The sequence below is a fragment of the Oncorhynchus masou genome, unplaced genomic scaffold, assembly GCF_036934945.1.
Source record: "Oncorhynchus masou masou isolate Uvic2021 unplaced genomic scaffold, UVic_Omas_1.1 unplaced_scaffold_4405, whole genome shotgun sequence".
Lineage (NCBI taxonomy): Eukaryota > Metazoa > Chordata > Actinopteri > Salmoniformes > Salmonidae > Oncorhynchus > Oncorhynchus masou.
Window position 1 is genome coordinate 1 of NW_027010797.1, and position 9,026 is coordinate 9,026.

At 55.6% G+C, this 9,026-nt stretch overlaps 1 long non-coding RNA gene across 1 annotated transcript; it reads right to left on the bottom strand.

Moving 5' to 3' along the window:
* Positions 1 to 6,376: 6,376 nt before the first annotated feature.
* LOC135535074 (uncharacterized) lies at positions 6,377 to 7,943 on the bottom strand. The gene is made up of 3 exons (XR_010454807.1): positions 7,829 to 7,943; positions 7,645 to 7,721; positions 6,377 to 6,445 (listed from the first exon to the last, which is right to left on the bottom strand). It is a non-coding gene; the product is annotated as an uncharacterized LOC135535074 (long non-coding RNA).
* Positions 7,944 to 9,026: the final 1,083 nt, after the last annotated feature.

Here is a 9,026-nt window from a genome sequence, read left to right on the forward strand (position 1 = left end):
GCATGGGAGGGAGAGAGGGCAGAAGGAGGGAGAGAGAGGCAGAAGGAGAGAGAGAAGGGAGGCAGCGGGAGGGAGAGAGGGGCAGAAGGAGGGAGAGAGAGGCAGCGGGGAGGGAGAGAGGGAGGGATATGGGATGGAGAGAGGGGCAGAAGGAGGGAGGGAGGGAGGGAGGGGCAGAAGAGGAGGGAGAGAGAGGCAGCGGGAGGGAGAGAGGGGCAGAAGGAGAGAGAGAGGCAGGAGGAGGGAGAGAGGGGAGGGATATGGGATGGAGAGAGGGGCAGAAGGAGGCAGCGGGAGGGAGAGAGAGAGGCAGAAGGAGGGAGGAGAGGCAGGAGGAGGGAGAGAGAGGGAGAGAGGGAGGGATATGGGATGGAGAGAGGGGCAGAAGGAGGGAGGGAGGGAGGGAGGGGCAGAAGGAGGGAGAGAGAGGCAGAAGGGAGGGAGAGAGGAGGCAGAAGGGAGGGAGGGAGGGAGGGAGGAGGGAAATGGGAGGGAGAGAAATGGGAGGGAGAGAGAGGCAGAAGGAGGGAGAGAGAGAGGCAGAAGGAGGGAGGGAGGGAGGGAGGGAGGGAGGGAGGGAGGGAGGGAGGGAGGGAGGGGCAGAAGGAGGGAGGGAGAGGGAGAAGGAGGGAGGGAGGGAGGGAGGGAGGGAGGGAGGGAGGGAGGGAGGGGCAGAAGGAGGGAGAGAGAGGCAGAGGGAGGGAGAGAGAGGCAGAAGGGAGGGAGGGAGGGAGGGAGGGAGGGGAGGGAGGGAGGGAGGGAGGGAGGGAGGGAGGGAGGGGAGGGAGGGAGGGAGGGAGGGAGGGAGGGAGGGAGGGAGGGGCAGGAAGGAGGGAGAGAGAGGCAGAAGGAGGGAGGGAGGGAGGGAGGGGAGGGAGGGAGGGAGGGGCAGAAGGAGGGGGAGAGAGAGAGGCAGAAGGAGGGAGGGAGGGAGGGAGGGAGGGAGGGAGGGAGGAGGAGGGGCAGAAGGAGGGAGAGGGAGAGAGAGAAGGAGGCAGCGGGAGGAGAGAGAGAGGCAGAAGGAGGGAGGGAGGGAGGGAGGGAGGGAGGGAGGGAGGGAGGGAGGGAGGGAGGGGAGGGAGGGGCAGGGGAGGGAGAGAGAGACAGAAGGAGGGAGAGGGAGAGAGAGAAGGAGGCAGCGGGAGGAGAGAGAGAGGCAGAAGGAGGGAGGGAGGGAGGGAGGGAGGGAGGGAGGGAGGGAGGGAGGGAGGGAGGGAGGGAGGGAGGGAGGGAGGGAGGGAGGGAGGGAGGGGAGGGAGGGAGGGGCAGAAAGAGGGAGGGAGGGAGGGAGGGAGGGAGGGAGGGAGGGAGGGAGGGAGGGAGGGAGGGAGGGAGGGAGGGAGGGAGGGAGGGAGAGGCAGAAAGAGGGAGGGAGAGAGAGAAGGAGGCAGAGGGAGGGAGGCAGATGGAGGGAGGCAGATGGAGAGAGGCAGGGAGGCAGAGGGAGGGAGGCAGGGAGGCAGAGGGAGGGAGGCAGGGAGGCAGAGGGAGGGAGGCAGAGGGGGAGGCAGCGGAGGAAGGGAGGAGGCAGAGAAGCAGAGGGAGGAGGTGAGGGCAGGAAGTGAGGAAGTGGAGGAGGCAGGAGGGAGGAAGGGCTTCATGTTATTATGTGGGACAAAACGTATAAGTGATGATGATTAATAAAAAGTGTTTATGTCTGTGTGTGTGTGTGTGTGTGTGTGTGTGTGTGTGTGTGTGTGTGTGTGTGTGTGTGTGTGTCTGACCTGTATGTGCTGAGATCTGAAGAGGAACCGTCTGTTGAGGTTGACTCTCTATCAGGTCTGGGTCCGTCACACACACCTGGGGAAAAGGTAATCAATCAATCGACTAATCAAACACACACCTTAACTAATGAATTTACCAATCAATTAACTAATCAGTCTGTCAGGCACACGTGGTGGCCATAGACGAGAACAGGTAATAAACAAAATCAACCAATCCTACCTCTCCTGAGCTCTTGGCCAACGTCCACTCCCAGCAGGGCAAAGTTCTTGAGCATCTCACAGCCAATGGCTCCACAGCCCCACCTGGGAGAAGACACCACCCCCACAGCCCTCTGTCATCAACGACACCCTCAGTCCCTTCAAACCATCCTTCCTTCCTTCCTTCAGGTAAACTGTCATCAACTACACCCTCAGTCCCTTCAAACCATCCTTCCTTCCTTCCTTCCTTCCTTCCTTCCTTCAGGTAAACTGTCATCAACTACATCCTCAGTCCCTTCAAACCATCCTTCCTTCCTTCCTTCCTTCCTTCCTTCCTTCCTTCCTTCCTTCCTTCCAAACTGTCATCAACAAAACACCCTCAGTCCCTTCAAACCATCCTTCCTTCCTTCCTTCCTTCCTTCCTTCCTTCCTTCAGGTAAACTGTCATCCTACACCCTTCAGTCCCTTCAAACCATCCTTCCTTCCTTCCTTCCTTCCTTCCTCCTTCCCTTCCTTCCTTCCTTCATTAAACTGTCATCAACAACACCCTCAGTCCCTTCAAACCATCCTTCCTTCCTTCCTTCCTTCCTTCCTTCCTTCCTTCCTTCCTTCCCTTCCTTCCTTCCTTCCTTCCCTTCCTTCCTTCAGGTAAACTGTCATCAACTACACCCTCAGTCCCTTCAAACCATCCTTCCTTCCTTCCTTCCTTCCTTCCTTCCTTCCTTCCTTCCTTCCTTCAGGTAAACTGTCATCAACAACACCCTCAGTCCCCTTCAACCATCCTTCCTTCCTTCCTTCCTTCCTTCCTTCCTTCCTTCCTTCCTTCCTTCCTTCAGGTAAAACTGTCATCAACTACACCTCAGTCCCTTCAACCATCCTTCCTTCCTTCCTTCCTTACTTCTTCCTTCCTTCCTTCAGGTAAACTGTCATCAACTACACCCTCAGTCCCTTCAAACCATCCTTCCTTCCTTCCTTCCTTCCTTCCTTCCTTCAGGTAAACTGTCATCAACTACACCCTCAGTCCCTTTCAAACCATCCTTCCTTCCTTCCTTCCTTCCTTCCTTCCTTCCTTCCTTCAAGTAAACTGTCATCAACTACACCCTCAGTCCCTTCAAACCATCCTTCCTTCCCCTTCAGCTAAACTGTCCAAAAGTCTGACACACTGATTTGGGACAGACCATCAAACAGTGTAGGTTGTTATAGTGTGGGTTGTAACAGTGTGGGTTGTGACAGCGTGAGTTGTGACAGCGTAGGTTGTAACAGCGTGGGTTGTAACAGCGTGGGTTGTAACAGCGTGGGCTGAGACAGTAGTGGGTTGTAACAGAGTGGGTTATAACAGTGTGGGTTGTAACAGCGTGAGCTGAGACAGGTGTGAGTTTGTAACAGTGTGGGTTGTAACAGTGTAGGTTGTAGCTGCGTAGGTTGTAACAGCGTGGGTTGTAACAGCGTGGGTTGTGGCTGGCGTGGGTTGTAACAGCGCGTGGAGTTTGTAACAGCGTGGGCTGAGACAGTGGTAGGCTGAGACAGTGGTGGGCTGTAACTGCGTGGGTTGTAACAGCGTGGGTTGTAACAGCGTGGGCTGAGACAGTAGTGGGTTGTAACAGCGTGGGTTGTAACAGGGTGGGTTGTAACAGCGTGGGTTGTAACAGGGTGGGTTGTAACAGCGTGGGTTGTAACAGCGTGGGTTGTAACAGGGTGGGTTGTAACAGCGTGGGTTGTAACAGCGTGGGTTGTAACAGCGTGGGTTGTAACAGCGTGGGTTCAGATATTGTGGGTTGTAACTGCGTGGGTTGTAACAGCATGGGCTGTGATAGTGTGCGGTTGTAACAGCGTGGGTTGTGACAGCGTGGGTTGTGACAGCGTGGGTTGTGACAGCGTGGGTTGAGACAGTAGTGGGTTGTAACAGTGTGGGTTGTAACAGCGTGGGTTGTGACAGCGTGGGTTGTTATAGTGTGGGCTGTGACAGTGTGGGCTGTGACAGCGTGGGTTGTTACAGTGTGGGCTGTGACAGTGTGGGTTGTGACAGCGTGGGTTGTGACAGCGTGGGTTGTGACAGCGTGGGTTGAGACAGTAGTGGGTTGTAACAGTGTGGGTTGTAACAGCGTGGGTTGTGACAGCGTGGGTTGTGACAGCGTGGGTTGTTATAGTGTGGGCTGTGACAGTGTGGGCTGTGACAGCGTGGGTTGTTATAGCGTGGGTTGTGACAGCGTGGGTTGTGACAGCGTGGGTTGTTATAGCGTGGGTTGTGACAGCGTGGGTTGTGACAGCGTGGGCTGTGACAGCGTGGGTTGAGACAGTAGTGGGTTGTAACAGTGTGGGTTGTAACAGCGTGGGTTGTGACAGCGTGGGTTGTTATAGTGTGGGCTGTGACAGTGTGGGCTGTGACAGCGTGGGTTGTTATAGCGTGGGTTGTGACAGCGTGGGTTGTGACAGCGTGGGTTGTGACAGCGTGGGCTGTGACAGCGTGGGTTGTTATAGCGTGGGTTGTTATAGCGTGGGTTGTGACAGCGTGGGTTGTGACAGCGTGGGTTGTGACAGCGTGGGCTGTGACAGCGTGGGTTGTTATAGCGTGGGTTGTGACAGTGTGGGCTGTGACAGCGTGGGTTGTGACAGTGTGGGCTGTGACAGTGTGGGTTGTTATAGTGTGGGTTGTAACAGCGTGGGTTGTTATAGTGTGGGTTCTAACAGCGTGGATTGTTATAGTGTGGGCTGTGACAGCGTGGGTTGTTATAGTGTGGGTTGTAACAGCGTGGGTTGTTATAGTGTGGGTTGTAACAGCGTGGGTTGTTATAGTGTGGGTTGTGACAGCGTGGGTTGTTATAGTGTGGGTTGTGACAGCGTGGGTTGTTATAGCGTGGGTTGTGACAGCGTGGGTTGTGACAGCGTGGGTTAGACAGCGTGGGTTGTTATAGTGTGGGTTGTTATAGTGTGGGTTGTGGACAGCGTGGGTTGTGACAGCGTGGGTTGTTATAGTGTGGGTTGTGACAGCGTGGGCTGTGACAGCGTGGGTTGTTATAGTGTGGGTTGTAACAGCGTGGGTTGTTATAGCGTGGGTTGTGACAGCGTGGGTTGTGCCAGCGTGGGTTGTGACAGCGTGGGTTGTGACAGCGTGGGTTGTTATAGTGTGGGTTGTTATAGTGTGGGTTGTAACAGCGTGGGCTGTAACAGCGTGGGTTGTTATAGTGTGGGTTGTGACAGCGTGGGTTGTGACAGCGTGGGTTGTGACAGCGTGGGTTGTTATAGTGTGGGTTGTAACAGCGTGGGTTGTGACAGCGTGGGTTGTTATAGTGTGGGTTGTCACCATAAAGACTCTCAGCTTGTGGAGTTCCAGACACATGGTCTCCCCGATGCAGGCCCTCAGCCCGTCGTACCGATCACCCCTACACACACACACACACACACACACACACACACACACACACACACACACGTATCTTTATGCGTTTCAGATTCTTTGTCGTGTTCTGTGTGTGTGTGTGTGTGTGTGTGTGTGTGTTTTACCTGGGGCTAAACTCCTCTGCTGATAGAGACAGTAGTGGTTCACTACTCTATGGCATCTAGATAGAACTAGAAGGAGAGAATGTAGAGAGAGGGAGACAGAGAGAGAGACAGAGACACAGAGAGAGACAGAGAGAGACAGAGAGACAGAGAGACAGAGAGAGACAGAGAGAGACAGAGAGACAGAGAGAGAGAGAGAGACAGAGAGACAGAGAGACAGAGAGAGAGAGAGAGAGAGGGAGACAGAGAGACAGAGACACAGAGAGAGAGACAGAGAGACAGAGAGACAGAGAGGGGAGCAGAGAGACAGAGAGAGAGACTACAATATTAGAATTCTAACACCAGAAAATAAATGACCTACCCAAACAACCAATCAGATCTCCTCACATCTGAGGTTGACCTACCCATTGCTGTGGTGGGGCAAACTTCCCCGTGAGGGCCTTGAGGACCTCTGACTGGCAATGCCCCCACACCGCCGCAGCCAATGGAGGAGAAGAACCCTGCGCCGTTCTGGAGAGACAACGCACAACTCACTATTCACTGGAGCCTGGAGAGGAAGGGCGAGAGGAGAGGAGAGGGAGGGGGATGGAGAGAGGGAGAGGGGAGAGAGAGAGGAGAGGGAGGGAGGGGAGGATGGAGAGAGGGAGGGGATGGAGAGAGAAAGGAAGGGAGGAGGAGAGGAGGAGAGGAGAGAGGGGAGGACAGGAGTGTCATGAGTGTGAGTGTGTGCTGATATGTACAACAGTGTGTGTGTGTGTGTGTGTGTGTGTGTGTGTGTGTGTGTGTGTGTGTGTGTGTGTGTGTTGATACGTACAACAGTGTGTGTGTGTGTGTGTGTGTGTGTGTGTGTGTGTGTGTGTGTGTGTGTGTGTGTTGATACGTACAACAGTGTGTGTGTGTGTGTGTGTGTGTGTGTGTGTGCTGATACGTACAACAGTGTGTGTAGATGAAACACTCCTCCGTTTGTCAAGGTGTGGTTGACTTCCTCTGTTAGTTTGACCAGAACCTCCGCATCCCGACAGCACCTGGAGACGCAACCAATCACAACCAGCTTTACAGGAAGTAGAGGCTCAGGACCAACCAGCTATACAGGAAGTAGGGGCTCAGGACCAACCAGCTACAGGAAGTAGGGGCTCAGGACCAGCCAGCTATAGAGGAAGTAGGGGCTCAGGACCAACCAGCTATAGAGGAAGTAGGGGCTCAGGACCAACCAGCTATAGAGGAAGTAGAGGCTCAGGACCAACCAGCTATACAGGAAGTAGGGGCTCAGGACCAACCAGCTATACAGGAAGTAGGGGCTCCAGGACCAACCAGCTATAGGAAGTAGGGGGCTCAGGACCAACCAGCTATAGAGGAAGTAGGGCGAGGACCAACCAGCTTTACAGGAAAGTAGGGGCTCAGGACCAACCAGCTATAGAGGAAGTAGAGGCTCAAGGACCAACCAGCTATAGAGGAAGTAGAGGCTCAGGACCCACCAACTATAGAGGAAGTAGAGCGAGGGACCAACCAGCTATAGAGGAAGTAGAGGCGAGGACCAACCAGCTATAGAGGAAGTAGGGGCTAGGGACCAACCAGCTATAGAGGAAGTAGGGGCAAGGGACCAACCAGCTATACAGGAAGTAGGGGCTCAGGACCAACCAGCTATAGAGGAAGTAGGGGCAAGGGACCAACCAGCTTTACAGGAAGTAGGGGCTCAGGACCAACCAGCTATAGAGGAAGTAGGGGCAAGGGACCAACCAGCTATACAGGAAGTAGGGGCTAGGGACCAACCAGCTATAGAGGAAGTAGGGGCAAGGGACCAACCAGCTATAGAGGAAGTAGGGCTAGGGACCAACCAGCTATAGAGGAAGTAGGGGCTAGGGACCAACCAGCTATAGAGGAAGTAGGGGCTAGGGACCAACCAGCAATAGAGGAAGTAGAGGCTAGGGACCAACCAGCTATACAGGAAGTAGAGGCTAGGGACCAACCAGCTATAAAGGAAGTAGAGGCTGGGGACCAACCAGCTATAAAGGAAGTAGAGGCTGGGGACCAACCAGCTATAGAGGAAGTAGAGGCTGGGGACCAACCAGCTACACAGGAAATAGGGGTCGGGGGTCGGGGCTAGAGGGTCGGTGCCAGGGGGAGGGGCTTGGGAGTAGGGGGAGGGGCGAGGGAGTATGGGTCGGGGGGAGGGGCTAGGTGGAGGGACTAGAGGGTAGAGGGTAGGGACTAGGGGTTGTGTTACCCAATATTGGGCAGTCTGTTGTGTTGCTCCTGGAAGGCATCAAGAGCCAGCATGGCGGCATGGATCTGCAGCGGGGCCTGAGGGACACATTCACAATGGACAAAACAGGAAACTGCTCAGAGACGGCTCCAACGCACAGCAGATCAAACACACAGCACACTGGAGCTGACCTATGACCTCTCACCTCTGGTTTGCTGAAGTCGGGAGTCAGGACCTGAGGCTCAGACAGCTGCTGCTCCATCGTCTCCTGAAGAGACACACGGACAGAGACACGGACAGAGACACGGACAGAGGAGACACGGACAGAGGAGAGACACGGACAGAGGAGAGACACGGACAGAGGAGAGACACGGACAGAGGAGAGACACGGACAGAGAGACACGGACAGGGGAGACACGGACAGGGGAGACACGGACAGAGGAGAGACACGGACAGAGGAGAGACACGGACAGAGGAGAGACACGGACAGGAGAGACACGGACAGGAGAGACACGGACAGGAGAGACACGGACAGAGGAGAGACACGGACAGAGGAGAGACACGGACAGAGGAGAGACACGGACAGAGAGACACGGACAGGGGAGACACGGACAGAGAGACACGGACAGAGAGACACGGACAGAGAGACAGGACAGAGAGACAAGGACAGAGAAACACGGACAGAGAGACACGGACAGAGAGACACGGACAGGAGAGACACGGACAGAGAAACACGGACAGAGAGACACGGACAGAGAGACACGGACAGAGACACGGACAGGAGAGACACGGACAGAGAAACACGGACAGAGACACGGACAGAGAGACACGGACAGAGAGACACGGACAGAGAGACACGGACAGAGGAGACACGGACAGAGAGACACGGACAGAGGAGACACACGGACAGAGGAGACACGGACAGAGGAGACACGGACAGAGAGACGCGGACAGAGGAGAGACACGGACAGAGGAGAGACACGGACAGAGGAGAGACACGGACAGAGGAGAACACGGACAGAGGAGAGACACGGACAGAGGAGAGACACGGACAGAGGAGAGACACGGACAGAGGAGACACGGACAGAGAGACACGGACAGGAGAGACACGGACAGAGACACACGGACAGGGGAGACACGGACAGAGGAGAGACACGGACAGAGGAGAGACACGGACAGAGGAGAGACACGGACAGAGGAGAGACACGGACAGAGGAGAGACACGGACAGAGGAGAGACACGGACAGAGGAGACACGGACAGAGGGAGACACGGACATAGGAGACACACGGACAGGGACACGGACAGAGACAGGGACATGGACAGAGACACACGGACAGAGGAGAGACACGGACAGAGGAGACACACGGACAGAGGAGACACACGGACAGAGGAGACACACGG